At 41.8% G+C, this 22,410-nt stretch overlaps 1 protein-coding gene and 1 long non-coding RNA gene across 5 annotated transcripts in view; one reads left to right on the top strand and one right to left on the bottom strand.

Annotated features, from left to right (window-relative positions):
• LOC131514364 (uncharacterized) overlaps positions 1–17,992 on the bottom strand; it is an 81,884-nt gene extending 63,892 nt beyond the window's left edge. For both annotated transcript variants that reach the window (XR_009263041.1, XR_009263040.1), the window contains exon 1: positions 17,881–17,992. This is a non-coding gene — a long non-coding RNA (uncharacterized LOC131514364). The remainder of the gene's footprint in view (positions 1–17,880) is intronic.
• Positions 17,171–22,410, top strand: part of KLHL31 (kelch like family member 31) — a 47,720-nt gene continuing 42,480 nt past the window's right edge. For 2 of the 3 annotated variants that reach the window (XR_009263039.1, XM_058734272.1), the window contains exon 1: positions 17,849–17,963. The gene's annotated coding sequence lies outside the window, so the exon portion shown is untranslated. Of the gene's footprint in view, positions 17,285–17,843; positions 17,964–22,410 lie in introns of those variants that run through there. The other variant, XM_058734273.1, reaches the window with a different exon arrangement.

The following is a 22,410-nucleotide window of genomic DNA, read 5'->3' as shown; positions in this document are numbered from 1 at the left end:
AATGTTGGTGAAAGAACAGCTTAGAGTTCTAGCCATAAGAGCTTGTCAACACCTAGGGTCTCCAAGTACAGTTGTACAGATTATACACATTGCCATCTGTGTGGATGGCACCTTACAGTTGTGCAGTGTACCATCTGAACAGTCATCCTCAGAGTCACTAGCTCACTGAAACCCAGAGAACACACATCAAGCTTAGGTGACTGCCTCAAAGCCTTTTTCACTTGGATTGGGAAGTGATAAAGCACACCTCTCCCCCTACTAAATTAAAGGGGAAATGTCACAGCTCTCCAAGAACTTTCTCCATAAGAATCCTCTCTCTTTGATCCTCTTTACTCTCCTCTTCAACTTCCTAGCCCCATCTTAAATTACTTCTAAGGGTCACAAAAACAGAATTTTTTTGACCACCTGGTTTACATAGGACACTTTGGAGTATGAGTTTATTGTTTGTTCTTATACCTTCCTTCAAACAGGACAGAAATTGCTCTTGTTACACCTTTAATTGACTTTTAAAACTAATTGACCAAGAGAGTGCCTGGGTGGCTCAGTTGGTTAAGCATCCAACTTTAGCCCAGGTCATGATCTCATGGGTCCTGAGTTTGAGGCCCCATTTCAGATCCTCTGTCCCCTGTCTCTCTGCCCCTCTCTTGCTTACCGTGTTCTGTGTGTGTGTGTGTGTGTGTGTCTCAAAAATAAGTAAACATTTTGGGTGCCTGGTGGCTCAGTTGGTTAAGCGCCCAACTTTAGCTCAAGTCATGATGTCACAGGTCATGAATTGGAGCCTCCACTTTGGATCCTCTGTTCCCCTGTCTCTCTGCCCCTCTGTCACTTGCGTGTGCTCTCTCTCTCTCTCAAAAATAAGTAAACACTTGGGGCACCTGGGCGGCTCAGTCAGTGAAGCACCCAACTTCAGCTCAAGTCATGATCTCACAGTTCATGGGTTTGAGCCCCACATTGGAATCTGTGCTGACAGCTCGGAGTCTGGAGCCTGCTTCAGATTCTGTGTCTCCCCCTCTCTCTCTGCCCCTCCCCCACTGGCACTCTGTCTCTCTCTCAAAAGTAAAAAATAAACATTAAAAAAATGTTTTAATAAGTTAACATTTAAAAAAAAACAAAACAATAATTGACCAACTGTGGACCCAATGACTGTTGTACACGGAAACACTTTATGCAGGAGGATGAGCCAACAGAAGGGAATCAGGCATTCAGAGAACTTTCACAGAAATGCTTCACAGAAATGCACAATTTACATTAGCCTTGAAACATCTGCCAGACCAAATCTAAGTGGAAGGGTACAGGAGCCAGAGAGGGGTCCTATTGGTGGAGAGATTGACATTGAATATCCATATTCACTCAAATTATGTTATCATGTCTGTGAAAACTTGGTCTGGCAAGCATCAAAAAGACACAAGAATGGGATAATCTTAGCCTCTTTTCCTGCTTTAGAAGTTAGAATGATTGTTTAAGAGATGTCAGGTGAAATATTTCCTAATTTGTGTCATGAAACAGCCTTAAACCCTATCAAAAGATTATGGCTGTGGGGCACCTGGGTGGCTCAGTCGGTTGAGCATCAGACTTCAGCTCAGGTTGTGATCCCACAGTTTGTGAGTTTGATCCCCATATCTGGCTCGCTGCTGTCAGTGTGGAGCTCGCTTCTGATTTTCTGTCTCCCTCTCTCTCTGCACCTCCCCCCCACACTCAAAAATAATAAAAATAAATTAAAAGGCTATGGCCATAAACCCCATAGGATGATACACTGCTCAAGAATGCAGTTGCTGAAGCCATGAGAGGTAGCCCTCCAGGTCCACACTCATGGGCTCAGCTGTGTTTTCCACAGCAGAGGACTAAGCTAGCATGGTCCTGATGGGTGTCACCCCAGTCCCATGCTTCTCCAGACCTAGCCTTTGCCATTGTGAGATCAAAACTGAGGCCAGACCCCCACTTCCCTCCTGCTGAGTTCTTCTTTGGGACCTTGTCATTGGGTCAGCCTTGTACGTTACAGTTTTCAAGGTCAGCACTGAAAGAAGCAAATTTCCTTCAAGCCCCTTTAACTGCAGTGAAACTATGTGGCCATTAGGTGGATATGACCCTGATGCCCAAAGACACTGCAGAGTAGGAGTTGCAAAACATGTGTTTTGTGTTTTGTTGCCATGGGCAATGTTGAAAACAAATTAGTTACCAACATTTAGAGATTAGGCTATATCACATGAAAAGGTGATTTTTTTTTTTTCTTCTTGAAATTAGAATCTCTCTCAACATACTGGGCCTAAATTCCTAAATGGCAACAGATAACTAAAACATTTTTTCCTGATACCCTGTGATAATAAACACATTTGATCTCCGAGGTTCGTGGGTTCAAGCCCTGCATCAGGCTCTATGCTGACAGCTCAGAGCCTGGAGCCTGCTTTGGATTCTGTGTCTCCCCTCTCTCTGCCCCTCCCCCATTCACTCTCTCTCTCTCTCTCTCTCTCTCTCTCTCTCTCTCTCTCTCAAAAGGAAAAAAATAAACATTAAAAATTTTTTTAAATAAATAAATAAAAAGTTTATCCTAAAAGTAAAAGGTAAGGGCATCTGAGTGGCACAGTCAGTTAAGCAACTGACTCTTGATTTTGGCTCACGTCATGATCCCACGGTTTGTGAGTTTGAGCCCCACTTCAGCACAGAGCCTGCTTGGGATTCTCTCTCTCCCTCTGTCTCAAAATAAATAAATAAACTTAAAAAAAGTAAAAGCTACACTTGAAATTCTCTTTAAGGTCTTATGAATTGCACTGCAATTTCCTCTGCCCATTGGAGAAACACATTTTAATGGAGTCCTTTACCTGACTCACCCAGAAAATACCTCCAAAGCCTTCAGGACCATGCCAAACATGATCTCCTGTGCTGAAACGTCACCAGCTTCTTGGGGCTGCTTCCCTTTGCTTCCATTATACCTAAGTCTAGTTAGTCTTTTTCTGATGATGTAATCATCATTCATCTCCCCAACCGGACTGTGAGCAATTTGAGAAAAAAAAAAAAAAAAAAGGTAATAATTTACAGGGCATTCCTAGCAGCTGAGCTATAATGTCTGATTAATGCTTATTTAATAGTGCATCATCCTTCAGGTCTCAGATTAGATATAGTTTCTATGAAGAAAACTTCCAACCTGTCCTGACACAACTGACTTTACCAGAACCCCTGTTATGCCTCTCCAAATATGGCCAACTTCTCGTTCACAGCACCTGTTACAATGGTAGTTCATTGTTTGGTGGGAATTATTTGTTTGTCAGGGCCTTCCCCACCAGATTTGTGAGGCTGAGCCTATGTCTTCTGGTTCCTCAGTGTATTCACCCATCTGCCTAGTACAGTGCCCAGCAGCTATTCTCAAGTGGTTGCATGGCCCATTCATAGTCATCAGGGTCATGAGTATCCAGCATAACAGTTCTGCCACTGCCCCCATGCTCCTGTCTGCTGTCACCATCTGTAAGTCCCAGGAGAAAAGGCCCCTGCCTTCTTTTGCTCACCATTTTGGCTCCAGTCCAGTGCCTAGTTCAATGTCTGTGTCTGGAGCACCACATATGCATATCCCTTGCTCCAGTCATCACCTCAGCCCCCAGTTCTGTGCAAACTTTCACCTACATTGTGCAGGTAAAATCTGTCAGTACGTCACTGGCCCAAGGTGTGGAATCCTGGGAGAACCTACTTGACTCACAAGAATACACAAGCCAGAAGCCAGGGTGTTAGTGCCTGTGGGGCCACTCTTGGTCAGTGGACAGTTATATGAGATCCATTTCAGAAAGCTTCTCAAGAGATCCAGAGGGCTGAGGCACAGCAGCCCACAGTGCTAGGCAACTTCTTAATGCATCCTTGTGCTGTCTTTCTCTCTGTTCTTTTTCAGTCCTCTGGCCTCTCACTCTTCCCTGCGATCACTTCCCAAATACACCTCCCATAGAGGCGTATACCTATATAGGTGTATATAGGCTCTGCTCTCAGGGAAATCCAGAGCAACATATGATGCAACAATTTGTTGTTGAATGAATGAATGACCCAGTGAATAAACAAGACCTTAACCATTGTGGATGCATGAGCATAACTGGGTCTCCAAAAATATCATGAATGATCATTTGCATTCATTACCACTCCTAAGAATAGAATTACCTCCAACAGATAGAAGATGTTATCCCAAAGAATGTCTTTAAAAGAATAGACTCATTAAAAAGCAAGAAGGGACTAGTTGGTGGTTGCCAAGGACTGGAGGGGGGGGGGATAGGGAGTTATTTTTAATGGAATTAAAATTATTTTAAGGGCACCTGGATGGCTCAGTTGGTTAAGTGCCCGACTTTGGCTCAGGTCATAATCTCGCTGCTTGTGAGTTCAAGCCCCACGTCGGGCTCTGTGCTGACAGCTCAAAGCCTGGAGCTTGCTTTGGATTCTGTGTCTCCCCCCTCTCTGCCTCTTCCCTGCTTTCTCTCACTCTCTTTCCCTCTCAAAAATAAATAAACCTTAAAAATTAAAAAAATAAAAATAAAATTATTGTGGAAGAATTAACAGAATTTCAGTTTGGAAAGATGAAAAAGTTCCGGAGATGGCGGGAGGTGATGGCTGCACCACAGTGCGAAGATACTCAATACCACTAAAATGTACACCTAAAAATGGTTAAAATGATGCATTTTGTTATGGATACTTTACCATAATAAATAATTATAATAAAAACTATAAGTATAATAAGATTATAATGATAAAAAACACATTGGACACTAACAAATAGTAGGAAATAAACACCAATGTTGCTACCTGTGATATGGGAGTGGGATTTTAGAATATACACTCTTTAGTTTCCAGTTTTCTCCACTGCTATTCTACTGCATTCCTCACCTGACAGTGGTTATGACCGTGCTATTCTTCTTGAGATGGCCCCAAAACATTAATATACATATTTTAGCTAACATTAAATTCTGAGTACAAAAGGAGACTTATTAACTAGCCTGCTTGTCTTTAATGATGATAATTTAATGATGATAATGGGAAAAATTTTTGTTTTGTTCTCTTCCATTTCAGTTTTGTTAGGACTTAATTTTGACAGGAGGTAAAAATGAGACTCTAACCCCTGGTATGGCTTGCTTTTCTAAAGGATATGCTTGTAACATATATTATACTTTTATATAAAACATGAACATTAAACAAAGTAGTGCTTTCACTTTTTATGAAAATAAAGCTAACCCTCATTAATTACCTCCTTAATCTCCTTATCACTTCCCATTATTATTATTATTATTATATATTTTGTTATCATTGATTCTCCATTAACATCCGTGTTCCTTTTTTAAGGTGATCACACTTTCCTTCTCCACAATTTTGGGTTTAACTAAGACCATTTACCCCCAAACTTAGTGATCAGTGTGTGCATTCCATATGCATTCTGCTACTACTAGGTGACAGGATTCTGGGATTTCAACCCACTTTCATCACAGCCACCATTTCTGTTCCGGAGCAAGTTGCTGTATCTTGCTTCTGACCGACTTTTCAGAAATAGTGTAAGACCACATAAGAAAAGTTGGAAGTCCCTAGGAATTCCTATATGCGTTTTCTAAGGTTATTCCATGGAACACTTGTGCCACAGGGTAGTCCCATGAAAATAGGTTTTGATCAAATATATATGAGAAAAGGCTACATGTTTATTCTCCTTTTAGAGACTAACAATGCACAATAAGTGTTTTAAAGGGTCTAAGAAGTCCTTCACTAGAAGGAAGGAAGGAAGGAAGGAAGGAAGGAAGGAAGGAAGGAAGGAAGGAAGGGGAAAGAAAGGAAAAGAAAAGGGGAAAGAAAAGAAAAAAAACAAAAGAAAAGAAAAGCAGTCATTTATCTTTGCTGATAAATGAATAAATACCTGGCTACTGAAATTTTTCTTTTATGTAACACCAATCTTAACATCCCTTGGAACAAAGTTTCTACAGAACATACTTTGAGTTTTACATAAATAAAAGTAGCTAATTCTAGGTGGGGAGAGCAGGGAGAGTGAAAATATCTTCTTGGTGTCATGGAGAATTCCCTGTTACTGAAAAACTATAAATGGTTAAGTGACTCCTTGCTGAGGATATTCTAGTCTAATCTCAAACCTGAAGAAGTCACTTCTACAAAGTTGCTTCTAATTTTAGAATGGTAGACAATTAGACAGTGAACTATGATATGAAGCTCTTCATGGTAAACTCAATTGCCTACCATGACTAAGGAGAAATGAGAAAACCATCCAGGATAAGTGCCGGGCAAACCCCATGTGGGCAATGGAAACTGATGCGTTGGGGCATATGCCCTAATGGGTGCAGTCACCACTCAGCTTCAGCTGTTGTTCTCACGTAGATGGACAGGGCCAGTATCGCTAGATTGTATGACTGTTCATGAAACCACCTTTCTATGGAAATTGTTCTATGCAGCAAGATATTGTTCTGTGAAAACCTCTTTATTTAAAACTATTGGCGGGGCGCCTGGGTGGCGCAGTCGGTTGGGCGTCCGACTTCAGCCAGGTCACGATCTCACGGTCCGTGAGTTCGAGCCCCGCGTCAGGCTCTGGGCTGATGGCTCAGAGCCTGGAGCCTGTTTCCGTTCTGTGTCTCCCTCTCTCTCTGTCCCTCCCCCGTTCATGCTCTGTCTCTCTCTGTCCCAAAAATAAATAAAAAGTTGAAAAAAAAATTTAAAAAAAATAAAAATAAAAAAAAAAAATAAAACTATTGGCTAAGGGGCACCTGGGTTGCTCAGCTGGTTGAGCATCCGACTTCAGCTCAGGTCATGATCTCACAGTTCATGAGCTCAAGCCCCACATCAGCCTCGCTGCTGTCAGCGCAGAGCCTGCTTCGGATCCTCTGTTTCCCCTGTTTCTCTGCCCCTTCCTCACTTGAGCTCTCTTTCTCTCTCAAAAATGAATATACATTTATTTAAAAAATATATTAGCAGGGTGCCTAGATGGCTCAGTCAGTTAAGCGGCCAACTTCAGCTCAGGTCATGGACTCACAGTTGGTGAGTTCAAGCCCCACATTGGGCTCAATGCTGACAGCTCAGAGCCTGGAGACTGCTTCAGATTCTGTGTCTCCCTCTTTCTCTGCCCCTCCACCACTTGTGCTATATCTCTCAAAAATAAATAAGCATTAAAAAAAGAAGTTTAAAAAATATATTAGTCCAATAAAATAAAAAACAAAAAACATTGTAAAGGCTAAATTTGGTCCACAGGACAACTGTCTTGAGTCCTCTCACAATGGTGCTCAGAAATGAGTGCCCCTACCCTATGATGTAAAACTGAGGGTTTGGGAAGTCCTGTGTCACATTTTCATCAGTTTGCCTCCATCCTGATCAATCCACCGCCTCTTGCTGTGAATGTCTTCTTTACTGCCTGGGAACCAACTTGATTGGAATATGTGAAGAAAGAATGAATATGCATTGAGTGAGGATGTGGAGGGACCTCCTAAGTGGAAACAATAAGGAACCTATAACATCTGAGTTTTGATCATCTTATTCTTTCCAGCTGTTTTCCACATAGCGTGGAGTCACTGTGTTGCCCGAGAGGACTCAGGGACAGACATCAAGCTTTCAAAAGATAATTTTAATCAATTTTTCTGTTCAGAAATAGCTTTTGAAATTTAAAGCTGTTTTAAGATAACATATAATTGATCTCAACTTGCATAAACACAAGCCACTATGGTTTCAAAATTTTATGATGGCTGGCCTTCTTTAAAGGGGGAGGGGCAGGAATGAAAAATGATAGATTTAACTTTACCGAAAAGGCCTCACATCTCTCCTTTCAACTTCTTTAAATCTTCCAGAATGATTTCACTCTTGATCATGGTGAGGCAAAGGAAAAATATTTTAGTGGAATAGCTAGATGGGAAAAAAGAAGAGCATGGCAAGAAGGACAGAACGAGGCCATCACTTGTCTAGGGCATTGAATGGAAGGGGCTTTTAGTCTTTCAATTACCTTTTGAAGGTAATTTGACGATGCGACTAATGAGAAACTAATCTTTGGCATCTTTTCTAATCTTGTTTCAATCTTGTTTAATTCCAGGGATAGTGGGTCATTAATGCAAGCAAATGGATCATCCCTAGGGTGACAAGCTTTCTTGAGCACTGACCATGTACCAGGCATCATACTGATATAGAAGCTAAAGAAAAAAAAAAAAAAAAAAAAGACCTTGTCCTCTAAGATGTCCCAGGTCAGGGAGGAGAAAACCACATTAATATAATGTAGTAAGTGCCACAAGAGACAGCTATATCCATGGCATCACAGGACCATGGAAGGAGGCACCTAACACAACTTGGGAAGAAGAGGAAGAAGACAGGTCAGGGAAGGACTCTACAAGAAGAAGGTAAGTGATGAAGAAACACCACTCAACACTTGGGAATAAAGAAAATTATATCATTTTAACTCACAATGGCCGGGAAAGCAAATTCCCTGAATAAGGGGCTTCTACATTTTAGATGACTCTTCAATAGTGCCAAACCAAAGTGAGTGTTAGTCCTCAGCTTTCATATGTAGATTGTTTTTATTATTTGATGTCTAAAAGCAACCCTCAGTGACTGTACACTTGCAATCATCGGAGAAGCATGCCATATATTTTGAAAACTGTCATACTTTTATTTTTTTTTTAATTTTTTTTGAATGTTTTATTTATTTTTGACAGAGCATGACCGGGGGAGGGTCAGAGAGAGAGGGAGACACAGAATCCGAAGCAGGCTCCAGGCACTGAGCCATCAGCACAGAGCCCGACGCGGGGCTTGAACTCACAGACCGCAAGATCATGACCTGAGCCAAAGTCGGACGCTCAACCGACTGAGCCACTCAGGCACCCCAAAACTGTCATACTTTTAGAAGTGCTTGCAATGAGTATGTTTTCTCCTTTACAAGTGTGTCTTTATACCAAAACAGAACTGCCACTTTTAAAATGTCACAACAGATCATGTGGCTTGTAAATGTCCTCTTAACGTCAAGAACCTCTTAACTCTACTGAGCACAGTCCATGCGCAATTGGCATCTGTAGATGCTTTTGGAATGGGCTGCATACATTCATGAATCAGCTATAGTATCCATGAAAGTTTTTACTTCATTGATTGACCTCATGTTTATCTTCCAAAAGTAAGAGTTCAATGGGACCTTTGAACGCCTCTATGCTTGACTTACCTAGCCAATGTTTTCTCCATAAAACCTATGTGTTTACAATAATTAAATAGATCCCTTTGTGTCACCTTGAAAAGGCAATGCTTCATGTCTATTATCTGAAATTCTTGGCATAGGAACCCGGCTCCGCCTGTTCCATTTGTTTTAGAGAGTCACTAACAGATCCTCTTTCAAAGATTTACTCCCACAATAAAGATGAGAAACTATCTGTTGTCCCCTGTGACTGATCCCTGAGCTAGTCCTTCTTAGTGATGACAAATAGATTAACATGTCAGATGACATCTCCAAGCCTTTCTGATATTTAAATAAAATTGGCTTCACCTTTCTAAGTCACAGCCATGCCCTCACCAGGATTTCGGGGAATTACCCAGGGACCTAGGCTCACGTATGTCACCTGTGACTCCAAGTAACTGCTCACCTCCTCACAGCTCATCTCCATAACTCTCCTGTCATTTTTACTCTGCGCCAATGCGGGTGACTTTTCTATGATTTCCACTGAAAACACCCACCCAGAACATTATGTAGAGCAGCCTTTACTCAAACTTTTGTGCCATGGAGAGTATTTACAACGCAGAAATACAAACTGCTGAGAATGAATCATTAGGCACGTTTGTTGTTACAGGTACATCAGCCACCCTGCATCAGAAATGGCTCCATTTCTGACTCCCTGCCCCACCACCTGCAGACTACAGCTCACATCTCCTAACTCAGCCCTTCTCCCTCAAGACTCCCACCGGCTCTGTGCTTCCCTGCTTCCAGGCTGCCCTCTGAGTTTCCCCCCCTCAAGTCCCCCCATTTCATTATACCGAGGAGCTGAGCTCCTGGGCCTGTCAGCTGAGTAACTAAAGAGGAAAGAAATGCACTGAAAGGATACTGTGGAGCCCACGGACTCACTCCTGACTGGCCAGAGAAACAGGCCAGAGAGAGGAAGAGAACAAACAAAGCCTCTGCAGCTGGAGCCAGAGCGGAGAGGCCCAGACACCACAGCCCCCACAGAACAGTAGAAGCCATGGCAGGAAGTCCGAAAACCTCTAGATCTGGATGCAGAGGCCACCACTGGCCCCACTGCCAGTTCTGCTGTGGCAGACAGATGTTGCTGATGCGGCTCAGCCATTCCCCACCGCCCCCCTCTGGCCAGAACAGCTTCCTCTCTGCCCTGCTTCTTTGCATCATTAGCTCCCAATTTCTAATCTGGGGTGCGGGCATCTGATGAGCCAAACCCATGACTTATGCCCATCCATGCCATAGCTGACAAATTAAGCATCTGGCTTCTTGGCTTTTATGGCAGAGACAGACTCTGCTTGCCACCCAATCTCATACAGTAGAAAATAAGTATACAACCATCAGCAAGGGGTTCACATGTCCAGCAGCCAGAAGTAAAAAGTGTCAGCGTCACTTTCTATCGCCTGTTTTGCCTCCTGGCCTTTCTGGCTCCTTGATGACTCTGCACAACCAAAGACTTACTATAGCCTTGCCTTTGCTAAACAAAGGGCAATCTTCTCCAGCCTCACTGTCTAGGATGCAAAACCTGTCAGTTTTGTTCTCTCAAACTTTCCTGTCTTCTGCCTGAAATGAAACTGTATATTTCTGGGAACCTAAATTTTAGAAGATGAAGGACATGCTTAAACTCTTCTCAGGCTACTGTTTAAGATGACAAGTCATGATTTCTTTTCCAGGTCCCACTTAAAGAAAAACTTTAAGACCACTTCTGTCCCTAAAGTTCAGTTTTTATTTTGAATAGTTTCTAGTACCTCTTGAGATCATAACAGAAGGAGTAATTACAAGAATAAGAGATACCCTGTTGACTCCCAGAGGCTGCATCTTCCTTCCAAGTTTTCTTTATACCTGCACTGTCCATACACCTGTGTTGTCCATACACCTAGGCTGTCGATACTCCTGCAGTGTCCACGTATGCAGTGCCTAATACTAATATTGGGCACTTGAAATAAGGCAAATCCAAATTTCAGCACTTGAAATGTACTGAAAATATAAAAGATTTTGAGCACTTAGTATTTACTTAGAATGTAAAATATCTCATAATTTTATATCAATTGTCTATTGAAACAATATTATAGATATATTGAGTTCAGTAAAATATATTATTAAATTAATGTCATCTGTTCCCCTTTTCTAATTTCTAAAGCAACTCTTAGAACATCTAAACTTACATATGCTTACATAATGCTTACATTACACTGTTTTGCACTCTGAAATGCACCTGTATTTTTAAATTAATTCCAGTATAGTTAACATACAGTGTATTAGTTTCAGGTGTACAATATAGTGATTCAGCAATTCCATATATTACTTAGTGTCATCAAGATGAGTGTGCTGTTAATCCCCTTCACCTGTTTTACCAACCCCCCCCCCCCCCACCCCGCCAACTCCCCTCTGGTAACCATCTGTTTGTTCTCTATAGTTAAAAGACTGGGTTTGGGGAGTTTTTTTAGTTTGTCTCTTCCCCCCCCCCCCATTTGTTTTGTTTCTTAAATTCCACACATGAATGAAATCATATGGCATTTCTGTTTCTCTTAACTGACTTATTTCACTTAGCATTATACTCTCTAGATCTATCCATGTTGTTTGTAAGGGGCAGGATTTCATTCTTTTTTATGGCTGAATAATATTCCATGGGGTGTGTGTGTGTGTCTTTTGTGTGTGTGTGTCTTTTGGGTGTTGAGTTGTATCAGTTTTTTTATATATTTTGAGTACTAACCCTTTATTGGATATGTCATTTACAAATATCTCCTCCCATTCAGTAGTCTGCCTTTTAGTTTTGTTGTTTGTTTCCTGCACTGTGCAGAAACTTTTTATTTTACTGTAATCTCAATAGTTTATTTTTGCTTTTATCTTCTTGCCTCAGGAGACATATCTAGAAAGATGTTATTATGGCCAATGTCAGATAAATTGCTGCCTGTGCTCCCTACTAGGATTTTTATGGTTTCAGGTTTCACATTTAGGTCTTTAATCCATTTTGAGTTTATTGTTGAGTATAGTATAAGAAAGTGGTCCGGTTTCATTCTTTTGCATGTGGCTCTCCAGTTTCCCCAGCACCATCTGTTGACGAGATTGTCTTTCCCCCATTGTATATCCTTTCCTCCTTTGTTGAAGATTAATTGACCATATAGTTGTGGGTTTCTTTCTGGGCTTTCTATTCTGCTCCATCGATCTATGTGTCTATTTTTGTCCCAATACCATACCATTTTGACTACTACAGCTTTTTTTTATATGAAATTTGTCAAATTGGTTTCCATACAACACCCAGTGCTCATCCCAACAGGTGCCCTCCTCCATGCCCATCACCTACCCTCCCCTCCCTCCCACCCTCCCCTCATCAACCCTCAGTTTATTCTCAGTTTTTAAGAGTCTCTTATGGTTTGGCTGTCTCCCTCTCTAACTTTTTTTTTTCCTTCCCCTCCCCCATGGTCTTCTGTTAAGTTTCTGTTTCTGTTTCTGTTAAGGATCCACATAAGAGTGAACACATATGGTATCTGTCTTTCTCTGTATGACTTATTTCACTTAGCATAACACTCTCCAGTTCATCCATGTTGCTACAAAAGGCCATATTTCATTCTTCATCATTGCCACGTAGTATTCCATTGTGCATATAAACCACAATTTCTTTATCCATCCATCAGTTGATGTACATTTAGGCTCTTTCCATAATTTGGCTATTGTTGAAAGTGCTGCTATAAACATTGGGGTACAAGTGCCTAGAAATCTGGGATTGTGATCACTCCAACTTTGTGTTTCTTTTTCAAGATTGCTTTGGCTATTCAGGGCCTTTTGTGATCCATACAAATTTTAGGATTGTTGGTTCTAGTTCTGTGAAAAATGCTGCTGGTATGCACCTATAATTTTCAGTCAATGAGCATGTAGCCCATTCTATGCCTGCATACTACAAAATGAAAAAAAGCCTTTGAGACTCAATTATAACTGAGAATACTCTTCTAAAATTCTTTTGCATGAACAAACCCAAAATTTATTCATCACTCATTTAGCACTTTTCTAAATTAAGTAATCAATTAACCAATTATTGAGCACTAGTGTGTGTCAAATGCTGTGTTGTTGGTTGGGACTAGAGTTATACACAAATCAGATACAGTCACTGTTTCATGCAAAATGAAGTGATTAAAAGCATGGGCCATGGAGCCTGACCATGTGGGTCTAAATTCTGGTTCCATCCCTTACCAGCATGTGATCTAGGATAAGTTAAGAGTTCTTCACTTTTTTAATCTATAAAACATGAATCCTAGCTGGTAAAAATGTTGTGAGGATTATGTTAGCTTATCCATGAAAGGTACATGGAAGGGTTAGTTACCTACTGCTGCATAACTTAGCAGCTTGAAACAATACACATTTATTATCTCACAGTTTCAGTAGATCAGAGATCCAAGCTTAACTGTGAAATCACAGTACTGCACAAAGTACTGCACGGTTTGATTACTAAGTCATTAGCTGATAAGCAAACCTCACAGAGCAGCTTCATGTCAGCCAAGGCCACACACAACTGTGCACAACACATTTGAACTGACAGATTTTGACATGTTAAAAATACAACATCGGTGCACACTGGGGATCCTTGGTGCCAGAAACAAAGGCAACAGAAGGAAAAAAACTAGTCCTTAGTAGTTTCCTCCTCCTTGATTTTAACTGAAGCACTCTCTCAAGCTTTGACCAACATACGGAGCTTGATTTCCAGGCTAATGGCTTTGGCCAGGGGTCATGGCAGTGTTAACCACCTGCTGGTGCTTATCCAGGATATTTGCCAAGGTTGAGTCTCATCCGAAGGCTCAACTGAAGAAGGATCCACTTGAAAGTTCATGCAGGGGTGTTGGCAGGATTCACATCTTTGGGGGAATGTTGGCCTAAGGGCTTCATTTTCTAGAGGTTGTTCCTTGCCTGGGTATTTCAGATGTTGCACTGAGCTTCATTAAAGACAGGAATAGAGAAAGTCTTCTTTTAATGTGGAAATAGGAATCTCTTGCAATCTAGTCATAGAAATCATAGTCCCTCAACTTTGAGGTATTCTATTGTTTAGAAGTAAGTTGCTGAAAGCTAAGAGATTATTTAATGCTATGAATCCCAGGAGGCAGAGATCATTTGGGGACCATCGTAGAAGCTACCTATCACAGTTACCTGGTACAGAGTAAGTACATGCTAGCTTTTGTTATTTATGGCACTTCTAGTCCAATGAGGGGTTGTTGAACTGTGAAGTGGAAGGGGAAATAGATGGCACCTCAGGAGCAAGTATGATGACTTAAGGCCAGAGAGAGAGGTGGTATATTTGAGGTACTTGGAGAGGACTGGCTTTGCTAGAGCATGAAGATATTGTAGAGGAAAACAGGGATCAGGTGGCTGAAAGGCAATGTAAGCCAGAGAGAGATTTGGGACTTTATCCTGAGGAAATGGAAAGCTATTGAATTTTCTGCAGGGAAGTTACATGACCAGATTTGAAAATATCACTTTGGTTACATTGTGTTAAGGACAGATTGGAGAGAAGCAAGAGTAGACACAGGAAAGCCATTTTGGGGGATTTCATAATGGTTCAAGTGAGAGGTGATGATAGCCAGGACCATAATGGAAGCAGTGGGAAATATATTACAGATATGTAATAACAGGACATGGTGAATTATAAGATGTGGATACAGGGGTGCAGGGTGGTGAGGAAGAGGCAAATAATGATCCCAAGTTCACCCTTTATAGAACTAGATGAGTGATGGCTTGTATACTACCAAAGGCAATATTGTAGAAAGAACATATTTTGAGGGAAAAGATGACTTTAATCCTGGAAATAATGAATTTTAAGGAGTCTGTGAGATATCTAAGGATGTCTGAGATCATCTACCAAATGCAGCTTTGAGGATTGAAGAGAGTCGAGGACAGCTCTGAAGCACTTTGATCTTCAAAAGTTGCACAGAAGATCTTCTTCAAGAAAAGGAAAATGAGAATAAAAGACCAGAGAAATTGGAGAAAAGTCAAAACCAATAGGAAGAAAAAAATTTTAGTAGAAGTGATTGGTCAACTGTGTGGAATAATTCAGAAAGGTCAGGCTCTGACAAATGTCCAAAAAACTAGTTACTCGGGGTTATTTATGACCTTGGCACTAGCACTTTGGTAGAAGGGCAAACAGGGAAACTTAGTTGGATTGATTTGGGGAGAAAATGGGAAGCAACATGATAGAGGCTACAGATATAAATACACACAATACAGCTGAGAAGGTTGCCTATAAAGAAGTGAAGAGAAATATGGCATTATCTGGAGAAAATATGGACAAAATTGAAAGCTTTGTTTTGTTGCACTTGTTTTAAATAGAAGAGTTTGTGTACCATTAAATATAGGTAGAAATTGGCCAGCAGAAATGGGGGTGGGGGGGTACAGGAGAGTAGGAAGAATTGATACAGCAAGGTTCCTGAACAGATGGCTATGTCTGTAACCCAAAGCACCAGCAGAGGGGTTTAGAAGGAGGGGCTGTTCCATTTTAACAAGGCAAAGAAAGAAAGGTTGTGGACTTCGTCCTGGTGGATTTGGTATTGGAACATTGAATGTGTTCTGATAGAATGGCTTCTATTGCCTTTTTAACAAACCCTTTCCTTCAGATGTTGAGTAGCCCAAGCATTCTAAATCCTCGCTACTCCAAGTGTGGCCCTGGGACCAGCAATATCAGCATTACCTGTGAGCTTGTTAGAAAAACAGAATCGGGGCACCAGGGTGGCTCAGTGGGTTGAGTGTCCGACTTCAGCTTAGGTCATGATCTCACAGTCAGTGAGTTCCAGCCCGGCATCGGGCTCTGTGCTGACAGCTCAGAGCCTGGAGCCTGCTTCGGATTCTGTGTCTCCCTCTCTCTCTGCTCCTCCCCTGCTTGCACTCTCTCTCTGTCTCTCAAAAATAAACGTTAGAAAGAAAAGAAAAACAGAATCTCGGGCCCCACCCCAGGCCTACCTTATCAAAACTGATTTTTAACAAGGTTCCCAGGTCATTCCTTCTTACTTCTTGAAGGACCTTTCCATAATCATATAAGTATCATCATAAATACTGATATAAGCTGATTTTTATCATTCTACTAAGGTGAGAGTTGAATGCCCTGGCCCTTGACTGCAATCAAGGAGGTGGAAACAGGAAGGATCACATGGAAGTGGTCCTCTATTAGCTTTATGTAAACCATAGAATAAAGAACTTCTCTGATTTATTTCTGACACATTCGAAGCTGAAGATCTATGGGTGAAAACAAAGAATTAAAAAAAAAATCAAAATAGTTTCCCATTCTAAAAAAGCTGAATGGAATTTAAGTAGAAGTGATAACTAAGATTCTAACCAGTGAGCTGAGAGGTGACAGGAGGACTAAGCCCAGTACCTACGGAAATCATAGAATCATAGAGTTGGGAAGATATCAGACATGATCTAGTGCAAGGGCCAGCCAGAGCGATAGTCCCTCCTACCTCACCCAATCCTATAGCTTCTTTTATTTCCCCGCTTCCCCTCATAAGGAACTGGCTCCTTTTCATCATTAGGATCCTTTTTCATCATTAGAACCCAGTTGTTACCGGAATTTTCCTTTCTTATTTTTAATATTTCCCTGGACTTCCACCCATGGGGCCCAAATTTGGCCTTGTTATGTTGCAAGAATTTTTACTGAATCCCCTTGTTGCACAACAACCCCCAAAACACTTGACACAGGAGTTTCATCTATCCTAAGTCCTCTCTCGATACTTTGCTTCAGACAGGCCCAATATGCACAGCTTCTGAAGTTCTCTTCATTCCAGACATCTCCTTCAGGATGCAGAATAATTTCCCAGTGTGCCAAGGGGCAAAGCAATGCCTAACACATCACCTGAGTAATGAAGACTAATTTAGAACATTAATTTTCCCTGATCCATTTCTCCATTATTGCAGCCTAATATCACATTAATGCTTCACAGCCATTTCACACTCATAGTGTCTATCAAAAGCTTGTGGTCAATTGTAATCCTCTGATTTTTTTTTTTTTCACAGGAAGTGCTGCCAAAGTGGACATCTTTCCACCTGCCTGTATGCCAGAGCGTGTGTTCATCGCAGACCTCCCTGTGCATCACTGCAGAGTCAGGGACTGGTCGCAAACCTCACTCTGTTCAACTATACCATGACCGTAATGATGTCGATATCACATGTGAGGTATCAAAGAACACACCTTGTCCTCCTAAACATGTGCTCCTCTTCTAAAGAACAACCTATTTATAAACTCGGGCTTTGGGGAGGACCTGAGGTGACCAGGCTATTTACCGTTCTAGAAGCTAATTTGTGATTCACAGCCTTCCCTTCTTCTTACCAAGGATGCCTTCCCGGTCCCTGCTTCCAATAATTAAATACCCAGCTAACTAATTTCCTTTCCTCACACCCAGGGTGGCTGACTCTTGACTCTTTTTTTTTTTTAAACTACTGAGCAGGTCAAGAAACCCAACCCCTCCCCAGCAACCAGAGCCCCGCCTCTGCCCCAGGAGGCTGAGAGTTGAAGCCCCGGGGGGGGGGGGGGGGGGGGGGGGGGGGGGGGGGGGTCCCCTCCTACTCCAGGCCAGTCGGGCTGAGGAGCTCAAGCTCTGACACCTCATTTGGTTGGACGGCCAAGGGTCACTCTAAAAATTGCTGCTGCTGGGACTTTGTCAGGTGGCTGCTGGTGGCTCCCCACCGCATTTTCCTTCTCCCTCCCTCCCTCCCTCTCTCTCTCTTTCCACAGATTGCTTCCCAAGAGGAGCCTGCTGCTGAAAACTCACCATCACACGTCTGGACGCCACTTCGCACAGGAGGGTAAGGAGCTGGGGCCACGCTCTCCAATTCCTGTCTTCTAGATTCGAGGGTGCGTATGGGTGTGTGGGTGGGAGAGGGTGGCCGTGACCGCGTGCTCCCGGCTCCGGAGCAATTCACTGACTGCCATCTACAGCGGGCGGTACCGTTCTGTGCCTGTGCCGGATGGGAAATTGGGAGCCAGAAAACATTTTCTTGAAATGTAAGGAATGCCATAGATTAGGAGAATGCCTAGGGATAGAAATGCATGAGAGGGATGCCTTTAAATAGTAAAATTGCTAGTCGTTTCTATTAATAATTTTAAGTCTCTAAAGCCTAATGTATTTTTTTTCTTCCTCTCTGTTTTATAAAGAAAGGAGGGACAAAGTAACATTATTAGGTTTGGTTCACAAGGTTTAGAATTCCCTCTTCATTTTGATCAGGAACCATGTAAACATTTAGTACCTGATCCATTTAGATGAAATACAGTACGTTTCAATTCAGTTGGTAGCACAAAAGTCTACCAACTTTTTGGTTGATAAACTCTTTGAATTCCTAGAAATATTCCTACTGGCAAGATAGAAACTCCCCCTATGAAAAGAAAGTATTGTTGACTGAACCATAAGACAAGTTTTTGTTCCCGATGTACACATATGGCTATGCTGATCATACGTTTTGGGTTAGAAATGAAACGGTAAAGTGGAAAACCCCCCTCAAGTCCAACTTAACTTAAAATGGCAAGCAGCAGAGGCTGGAGTGTTTCTATTCCAGGAGTCAGTCCTGATGAGCTCGGACAGATGCAGCCACAGGAATGTGACAGGACAGGGAGAAGGCGCAGCTGATTCGCCCCTTTGGCAAGGACACATTCTGGGATCCCAGCTCATTCTGGCATGAGAGTGACAGTGACACTTTAGCACACATGGCTTTTCAGCTTGCCCCATGTGGAGTCTCTCCCAGGAGGCAAGGGTGGAGGGCAGCAGAAAAGAGAATGTTCTTAAATATAAAGTGACAATTCTTTCCTATAGTCAGCTCTAGAAGATTTTCATTTGAGAGCTGTATCAGGCCGGGACACAGTGTAATTCTTTCACAGTGACTTGCCCACTCCTTGAAGACAGTAGAATTTTGACTATTTCTTGTCTGACCATTCTCAGCCCAATGGTTCTGGGTCTATTTTGGGTTACGGGTCCTTTTCAGAAGATTTCATGAAATCTCTAAGCCCGCTCCACAGAAAAACACAAACACACAGGCGTAACATGTTGCATAACATTCCAGAAATTTTCATGGAATTCACGGACTCATTTGAAACCTTAGCCAGAGCAAGGTTTCCAGATAAAATACAGGATACCCAAACTACATTTGAATTTCAGATAAACCACCCAGTTTTTTGTATAAGTATGTCCCAAATATTTCAGGGGGTATACTTATTCTAAAATATGATTCAAGGTTTATCTGAAATTCAAATTTAACTGGACATCTAGTATTTTTATTTGCTAAATCTGGCAATCTTCTGTCCCAGTTGGTTTATCTGTATCTGATAAAATTGATTGTAGGGTTTTGAAAAACCATATTGAGGGGAGAAAAGATATGGGACCAGACTTTGACAATTCTGGCAGCCAAAGCCAGCTGTTTCACCTTAACTCTCTGTAAACTTTTAGAACTGAGAGGTACACATGTCCTCATTTGATGGATGATTGAAGTGAATTCCTACTCGGTTGAGGTTTTGCCATACTTCCATTAGATGGTTAGAGCAAAAAGATCACCAAAACTCAATTTCCAGTTCTGTGACAACCAAAGAGACAGTAATCTGAATAATTACATTTCCAACCAGTCCCACAACCCGTATACATACAAAAGTCTAAGAAGAGATTTCAACAAAACCAAAACCCAAACATTTTAGTACTAGTTCTTTGCATCCTGTGTGCGGTCTTAGTGAGTGGAATTACAGTCAACTCTGCGTATGGTTTCTGTATCCTTTACACATAAAAGCCAGGCGCAATTCTCTAGCTAAGTTAAACCATATGGAATTAATACTTGTTTTTAAACAAAAATTGATAATTTCATATTCATCCCAACACATAATAAAAGGAAGTGCTTTATTCTCTGATCAACACATTCCTGTAGGATCTCCTTGAACCTATTTCTGTTTTTGGCTTACCCAACCAATTAGAGTTTTATATCTTTACTACCCGTAACAGGATTAAGAAATCCACAGGCTCTGTTCCTCCTCAAATTTATTTTACATTCAAAAAGGCATTTCCTTTATTTTAGTGTTTGGAGTTTTTATAACTCCATTTCGTGTTCTCTGTATCCAAATTTTTATCTTAGAACCTTGGTTCTGCCTCACTTAGTCTGTGTCTTCCCATGCTGGAAAGAGCTAACTTTTTAACCTGCTACAGAGTTTAGCCTACCCTGGGTCTAAGAGAGGTGATTATAGGGGTCAGGACTCAATCTGGGTTTGAATCTGTGCTCCACTGCACACTACATACTTGTGTGACCTTGATACGTTTTTAAACTCTCTCTGAACCTTAATTTCTTCATTGGTAAAATGAACATAATATACCCTATCTTTTAGGATTTCAGTGATGCTTAAATTTAAAAAAAAAAGTCACATCAAGTACTTAACTCAGGGCTCAGCACACAGTAAGGTCTCAATTAATAAATGCTAGCTATATAATTATTTTGAACAGACATGGAGGTAACAGTTTACATTTAATACATAGTGTAGATTCATGCTTGGTGGCTTATAGTTAGGAATTAATTATGAATGTACTTAAATTTGGCAAATACGAAAGATGATGAAAACTGTGATGGCTCACATGACTGTTGCCATGTGTTCATCAGATGTTGAATACATGACACCATCGTAATAGAAATTACACAAGAGCCAAGATCTGCGGTGGACAATGGGAGGAAAGTGTGGAATTGCATCTCTAGTACCCTTCTACCTAGTTTCTAATGGGCAGCCCTTCCAGGGGACCCAAGAGGCTGCTCCGGGTAATATTGGACAGAGCAGAGACAGAAGGAGGGAGGCTATGGTGTCCATCACCAGAAAAAGAGAATTGTCTGGGGTTTCTGCACAGAATGAAGGGATAGTTTGGAAGTATAGCGAGCTTTCTATAACCCTCTGCACCCTGTGCAGTCTTTCACCCAAAAAGAGAAGGGAAAGGAAAGGATTTGCAGTGCCTTCCGTTATACTTAGCTGTTCATCCCATTACACAACCTCTTCTGCTGTAACTAACTGGACCAGTTCCTCTTTCCAGTGAGTCCTACTATGGTAGGGGCTGTGTGAAAACTGCAAGGCCTAACTGTCTCAGGGAGCATGTGTGGTTCTTCCTTTCTTTGATCCTGGAGTGGTGGTGGGGAGACCCACAGCTTCCTAGAGCCCCCCCCCCTGGGTAGGGAGGGAGAATCAAGCCTGTTGTGCTTTAAGAACAACAGAGAAACAGTCTTGAAACTCTCCCAGCCTAGGACACCTCAGCAAGGCTGTGCTTCTCACCATCTAGACCATGACCCCAGTCAAAGCCTTCCTAACCTCCCTCTATGGTAATCGTGGTCGTTGCCCTGCCAAGAAGCCTGGACAATGTCTCAGCAGCTTGACCACAAGACACTCACTCAGTTAAAAAAAGAGAAAAAAGCTTTAAAAAAATAACAGTAATTAAAACCCTCATCCAACTGTGAGTTAATATATAATTGAATCAATGAAAGCGGAATGCTTTCAAAATTTATTGCTTAATTTCTAGGTTATACTCTAGATTACATATGAACATATGTATGCAACTCATTTGTAAAACATCTGTTCCTCACAACCACATTGTGGGGCTGTCACTGTGACCATCATCAGCCATCACTTACAGTATGACCCAAGGCACACAGTGAACATTTGTATAATTGTAGAAGAAACAGTAAAGAGTTCCTGTACAAATTGTTTCTGAATATATGTTTGCATATGACCTGAGTGACTGAGCCATTTGCATTTGCAGTGACTGAGTAATATATTTTGTAAATATTCAGTTCTTTCTGATCATTCGTTGTACAATCAGCTTGGAAGCCCAGCGCCATGACGGAATGAGTAAATAGCAGTGGATTAAATTGTTCCACTTTACCTTCACACATCTGCTCCTTAGGCTGCCCTTTTACAACTCCCTTCATTTCAAGCTGTCCTTGCTCTTCATTTAAATGTGACTGTGAAAGAATGATGGTCGGTCACGTGGCACGGTGAGTGTATATGTGTGTGTGTGCACACATACGCCCACTGTAACATCCCTGTGCTTGTACTCCCCAGCAAGGCCCCAGGGTGAGGGATCTGTAGAGTTTGTTGGAGGCTTGTCTGTCTGCCTGATGAGAACGGAGCCTCTTGGGTTTTGATCTGCCATAATGAGAAAGCTAGTCTTCTCTGCAGTAGGGCCCTGAGTAGCTGCCCTTACCACTCTTGCTGACCTGTAATCCTCCTCGAATTGAGAAAAGCAGTGGCCAGAGCCCCATGCAGGGCCAATAGGAATTAGAGGAGCAGGCCCAGTGGA

The sequence above is a fragment of the Neofelis nebulosa genome, chromosome 6 (assembly GCF_028018385.1).
Source record: "Neofelis nebulosa isolate mNeoNeb1 chromosome 6, mNeoNeb1.pri, whole genome shotgun sequence".
Classification (NCBI taxonomy): Eukaryota; Metazoa; Chordata; class Mammalia; order Carnivora; family Felidae; genus Neofelis; species Neofelis nebulosa.
The sequence above is the reverse complement of the archived record's forward strand: the minus strand, read 5'-3'. Positions and strand labels throughout refer to the sequence as shown.